Consider the following 6487-nt stretch of genomic DNA (forward strand, 5'->3'; position numbering starts at 1 on the left):
TCAGTCGTTGGATTAAGGAGGCCATTCTGTTGGCTTATGGTTCTGTTTCTGAGGTTCCCTCTCTTCCGGTTCAAGGTCGGTCTACCAGGTCTGTTGCTGTATCATGGGCTGTTTTCAAGGGGGTCTCCATGGAGGATGTTTGCAGGGCTGCTACTTGGTCGTCCCCCTCATACCTTCATGTCCCATGATGGCCTTCAGGTTGGGGGTGGGGGTTCTGTTTCATTTGCCTCTTCTGTTCTATCTGCTGGGGTTCCTTGAGAGGTTGTCCTTTTTGGTTGCTATGCCTCTTGTTATTAAACTGTGTTTTTACTGCATTGATGGTGTGGCCTGTTTTCCTTGCATGAAGCTGATTTGCTTTGGTATCGGCTCATGGGTAATTACTGTGGCGAGGAAGACGGACGAGGAGGTAATGCCCCGGTTACTTACCGGTAATCTTCATTACTCCGAGTCCTTGTCTTCCTCGCCACAGTATAGTTTCCCTTCCCTCCCGGCCCTCGTGGTGGCTTCATGTCTACGGCTTGGTTTTCAGGTCGTTTTGGTGGTTCTGTATCCCTTTATGGGATTGGCTGGAGCCACTGAGGGCCATCTTGGAGGAGGGAGAGGGAGACTAGAGTGAAAGATTTATGCTTGGAGTTTCTGTGGGAGCCGGAGGCTCATGGGTAATTACTGTGGTGAGGAAGACAAGGACTCGGAGTAATGAAGATTACCGGTAAGTAACCGGGCCATTAGTGGAGAGGCTATGGCACTGCTGACTCGAGAGTGGGAGATCCCGACTAGAGTCTCTGCTCCGCAACATCTTGTGATTCTGGGAAAATCACGTAATTTCTCCTGGTGGGAAGTTGTCAATATATATGTGCTGCAAGACAAAAAAGCACGTAATGAGCCGCTTTTATGGACACTCTAGTAAATAATAAAAAGCCGTGGTGATTGCTGTTCGATGCTGTGGTGGAAGTGGGAGGGGTGGGGTGTTCCTTGCAGACCAGCATTACGGACACTCTAATGGGGCACTTTAAACAAAGAAAGTGAAACCAGCCAAGACATCCATGGTGATTGCTGCTGGATGGTGTTTGGGAGGTGGGAGGGGTGTTCTTCGCAGGGAAACATTATGAGCGCTGTAGCAGGGCGCTTCTAAAATAAAACAAATCAGGAAATATAAGTGATGGACTACAATTACTCGCCTTGTGACACGGCCGGACGTCAAGCCAGGCACTCAAGACAGACTAAAAAAACAAGTGTGTCTACAACAAAACCAAACAGTGTTAAGCAGTTTGAAAGACAAATAGATTTATAATATATTTTGGTGTCTATTTGTACCCCTTTTTATAGCCACTGCAGATATGCAATCAAATATTTGCATACATATATGGCTTTCTGCTTTTGCCTTGCACGACGCCAGGAGGTTATGTTTCTGACCTTACTAATCACAGAAGGTATGAATGTTGTTTCTCAAATATACAATATAGGCCGACAAGAGGCTCAAAAAGTTATAAATCAAAAAGGCTTGCTTGCAAGAAGGGGAGGTGCAAACGCCATGTGCCGCTGAGGACGCGGGACTGTCCCTGTATCTGTAATAACCCTTTGTCAAATCCGATGATCTTCCCAAAGCAAGATGCACCGACCTGCTCTCTACAGGAATTAGAATACTTTCTCAACAACAACAATTTTAAAAGTGTAATTTTAAATAGTTTCAATAGTAAAGTTCAGGCAAGTTGTTGTTTTTATTGTGTTGAATTATAGCCCAAGTTCTTAGGCAGTAAGTATCCCGTCAAAGAACATCTCTTACACTCGAATGCTCGGAAATAGTTGATGAAAACACCCATAGTGCAGACAGCTGCAAAATGGTTACTGAAAAGTAAAATGAGGTAAAATGGTAATCTTGTAGCACGATAACAATGCATTACACAAACGCACTAAAGGGAGCTTTACAATTTATAATACGCATCTCGCACTGCTCTGTCAGCGCGCATAGTATCTGCAAGTTATAGCCATTTGTATCTAATGGTGTAGATTGGTGTAAACTGACCTGCGTATTTCACCAGTACAACTTATTTTCGTTTTCTGCTGGGAATTGAAACAGCGCCACATCCGGGTACAGCAGAAACATATTTGCAACTACTGATTTGGAATCTCCAAACTGGATCCTGTGTGTTTCATTTTGTTTCGTAAAACAGTAACGGAGCACACAAATTCACTTGACGGGAAAGCAGTACATTAAAAAAGCAAAACAACTCGCTGCTATGAAGCAAAGTGTTACGAACATGTGCAGTGGTGCAACAGAAGCCCCTGCAGCCTGTAGTGAGCGTTAGGTAACCTCCTAAGCTAAATCCCACTAATCCGGTACACTCTTTATTTATGGACTCACGAAGGCCCATGCCGCCCTCAGTAACTCTTTCACGTTGTCAAAAAAACAACCATGGCGTCTCTCCCCTGTGCCAGCAGAGAGGCAGCAATCTTCAATTGTGACTGAACAGGCGAAGCACTAGAATAGTGCGCGCCACCCTTATGGCGGTCGAGCCCGTACCCGGGAAAAAGGAGAAGCGGGGAGTACCCCCCTCCCCCATTTGCCTACAGTGGGTGGCTACGGCGGGGTGAACCGGAAGCACTTTAGTGCTTCCGGTTCACACAGGCACACAACAGCAGGGACAGACCAGTTTAGACTGGCCAGTGCCCCCCTGTTAAAAGGGGGTGTGGGGAGCGGAAAGTTCTCTTGTTCCTACGCTCCCCACGGATGCAGCACCCGGGCCCCCAGGGGCCCGTAATTTCTTTTTCTTTTTTGAATTTGCTGCAGGTCGGGAAAAGAGGTCATCTACGGAGGATCGAGTAGCTGTGCCAGCCCGGGATCAGCTTTCTCGAGCGGTGACCAGCGCCTGTGGGGGAGCAGCATCGGAGATGATCTCCCAGGTGCTCTCTGTCGTATGGGCCTCCAGCGGGCTCTCGAGTGGTGCAGTCCGGGTAGAGGCGGCGTGGGTGATCGACAGGGTAACGGAGCTTCAACAGCAGGGATACCCGTGCACATCAACGATCAGTGACAGCGTGAGGACTCTGCATATGTATTTGCTGAGGAACACATGGCCACTCACATGCGGTAAACAGTGGCCACCTTTCTTGCGGATTGTAACGGTGAGCAGCAGGAACGTTGTGGTGATATGAACTTTCCCAGTGCAGAGGCAGATAAATGACCTGCCGGTACATTTTCAAAAACATGAGAAGTAGAAATGAAAGTATAACAAATGTTCGTTAATCATTTTAAATGGCTCATGCGTCCGTGCATATGTCGTTTGCTGCTAAACAAGAGCGTCTTAATAGGGTCCAGGTCCCCGTCTCCTCGTGGAGACTGTGCGTTTACACAACTTGATACTTTTGTGTTTCTCCAGTGTGCATGACTATCGAGATCCCGCTTACAGCTGCATTTCATTATAATCTAGACTTTGAAATTACTTACCATAGTCCGAGGTATGTGGTTACCGTACTTCCGAGGGATGGCTTTTCGCTGGAAATGGGGTAATAAGGTGCACGTTTAATGAATGACGAGTTGGTGTGCCCACTTTTTCATTAAATGCACAACCCGATGTTTGTGGACCATAAGTTTGGATTAAGTATTCTCTGATTGACACTTAAGTAACTATGTGACTGTTTAGTGGCATCTACCTCTTTCTGTGTAGAAGGTGCTAACCAAGCACATGCATATTTTCTTTAATACATTGCGCCCAAGACTAGGTGGCACATGCATCAAGATTGCATTTTGCGATTCCTTAATTGCGAAAAATAAGAAATCGCAATTAAGGAATTGCAAACTGCAATGCATCAAGAAATCGCAAAAAAAATAGTGATTTCTTAAAATTGCTTAATTGCGATTCTCTAATTGAGAATCCCAATTAAGGAATAACTCCCCATCCATTCCTATGGGTCTGGAGGCCCATAGGAATGAATGGGAAGACATTCTTAATTTGCAATTCACCATTAGAAATTCGCAAATTAAGAATGCTATTTCAAGGGTGCAGGGGTGTCCAAAGAACACCCTGTTGCGCCCCTGAAATCTGCCTATAAGTACATTTTGCACACACATTTTGTGTAAAATGGAACTTTGAAAAATGCACTTTACAGCATTTTTCAAAGTTTTCGCAAATTACCATGAAGGTCAAAGTTGCTCCCCTTATTTGCGAATTCGCAAATTTTGAAAGTTTAATGCATTGCATTTAAGGAATCTCAATTTGAGATTCCTTAAATGCAATTGCAATTTAAGAAAACGCAATTTTGCGATTTCCTAAATTGCGAAATTACAAAAGTGTTAATGCATCCCAAATATTGGAAATGCATTCGCAACTGGCCAAATTTTGCGATTCGCACCGTATGCGAATGCAATTTCCTTTGATGCATGTGCCCCTAAATGTTATGAGATTTCTCCCTGTTTGGGGAACAGACTTTCCTGGTGAACTAGTTGGGGATGGTGACAGAAAGAATCAGATGCCTCTACTCTCTAGCTACTCCAGTATGGGGTGATAGTTGTTCCAAAATAGCCAGGCGACCTTAAGCTTTACACTCCCATTTAAAAAGCACGCGCTCGGGGTGCTGCGTTGCCCACTGAATTGCTTTGGCGGTCCTTATGTCGACATCATTTCATACTGAACGAATAGGATCCAATCTTAAAAACAAATACATTCAAAAATCGATTTAAAAAGATGCTGGGCGTGCAGACCGATGGTGCTTTAATACCCATGGGATTCGCAAACTTCCGACAAGGCATCAAGAGAAAACGGAATCCACAAACGAGAAAACATGGCCCAGGTTTGTCCCCTAGAGATAGTTATAGGCGAACTGCAAGCTTGAAGAGGGAGCCCGGCTAGCTCAGTCGGTAGAGCATGAGACTCTTAATCTCAGGGTCATGGGTTCGAGTCCCACGTTGGGTGAGAACAAGGATTTTGCGAGGATGTGGTCCGTCGGGTAGATTGCCGACTTTGGTGTTGGAGACCAGGGTTCAAGCCTCGGGGTCGCGTCTTCTGTCTGTGATCTGGGAAAAATCAATTAATCTCCCCGTGCCTGACCATATAATGGTGCTCATGTAAGGCGCTCCAATATTTTGGCAAATTACGATTTTAGAACATCCAAAGGCTGGGATCACTGACCATCTGTGCTGTAACTGTTCTGCGCAGCCGCACATGCGGTGACCCAATGGTGCGGTTTCCGTGGATTACAAGCTTCTTGACCCTGTAACTCAGGGGAGACGGGTACAGCAGTACACCGTTACATAGATCATGTACGGTTGTGTAAGTTTTGGTTTGCCAGTAAGGCAATACACTGACGAACAGGCTAATTTCTCTGTCGCTTCCAGTTCCCCGAGGTTTGCTTCCAGTTTCCCCGAGGTCACGGTGCGTAAGTCAGAAACGGGAGCATAAGTGTCGTAGGAATACACATAGGAGTCCAGGGGCAGGCTAATTAAGGGCATGACCTTCCTAGTGGGCAGAGGGAGAGGACAGATAGTCGGGCAACTATGCTGTCCTGTGGCGGTAAGGTCACGATTGGTAAGCATAGTCTTCGGTCCTTAGCGGTCAAACATGTAACTCCAGGGGCAGGTAGGCTGTCGGGGTGTGGGGGCTGGGGGAGTCTTTCTTCCCAGTGGGCCTGTGGCCACCCCCGCACACGCATGCTCAGCAGGGCGCAGTTACAACGACTGCCTTTACCACGCATACTTTTACTACGATGTACGTAGTAAAGGCATGTGTGGTAAAGGGTAAAAATAAAAAAGGGGGGCTTGGGGGGGCTTGCCCCTCCAAAAATAAACCACTAACCTTTAGAGGAGATGTGCAGGAAATCGGCGGCGCAGGAGAAGGAAACGGCCGTTTTTTTTTCTATTTATGACCTCACCACGGAAAAAACGTGGAGAAGGAAAAGCGTGAATATAGTATTCCGTTGTAACGCATGCGTGGTAAAGGCATGCGTTACAACGGAGTTCGTTGTAAGATCATACAACCGGCGCAGGTATGCAGAGTTTCTGCAGCCCCCGTTATGGAGTTTAAGGCACTGGGCACAGAGGGGGCCCGGTGGAAAATATCTGTCCGATAAGCTGTACCCCCTGCGCAAGCCATGCATAGTTTCTGCAGCCCCCGTTATGGAGTTTAAGGCACAGGGCGTAGGGGGGGCCCAGTGAAAAAAGATCTGTCCGATAAGCTGTACCCCCTTGGCAAGCCGACTCCGGCATAGTAATTTCTCATAGTTTGCGGGGATCAGGAGGCTGCCAGTCATTGACCTTGCCGTAGGCTCTAGAGGGGACACGCAGAACGTGTATATATGCATTGTTAGATTTACAGTAGGAGTGTCATGTGTCTTAGAGTTGAGGCTAGCCATGTGACATCATCGGCCTAACAATGTATCTGGCCTTTCTGCGTAATTGTAATCAATGTTAATAAATAATGTTTTTTAATTTTGTAATTAATACGGCCGGGGGCGTTACTCCGCCCTACTCCAAAAATTCCCAAATTGGTGTGGTCTC

General features: G+C 46.5%; 1 non-coding gene across 1 annotated transcript; it reads left to right on the plus strand.

Annotated features, from left to right (window-relative positions):
- Positions 1-4834: 4834 nt before the first annotated feature.
- Positions 4835-4907, plus strand: TRNAK-CUU (transfer RNA lysine (anticodon CUU)). Its single transcript has one exon. It is a non-coding gene; the product is annotated as a tRNA-Lys (tRNA).
- Positions 4908-6487: the final 1580 nt, after the last annotated feature.

This window comes from Lissotriton helveticus, chromosome 8, assembly GCF_964261635.1.
Source record: "Lissotriton helveticus chromosome 8, aLisHel1.1, whole genome shotgun sequence".
Lineage (NCBI taxonomy): Eukaryota > Metazoa > Chordata > Amphibia > Caudata > Salamandridae > Lissotriton > Lissotriton helveticus.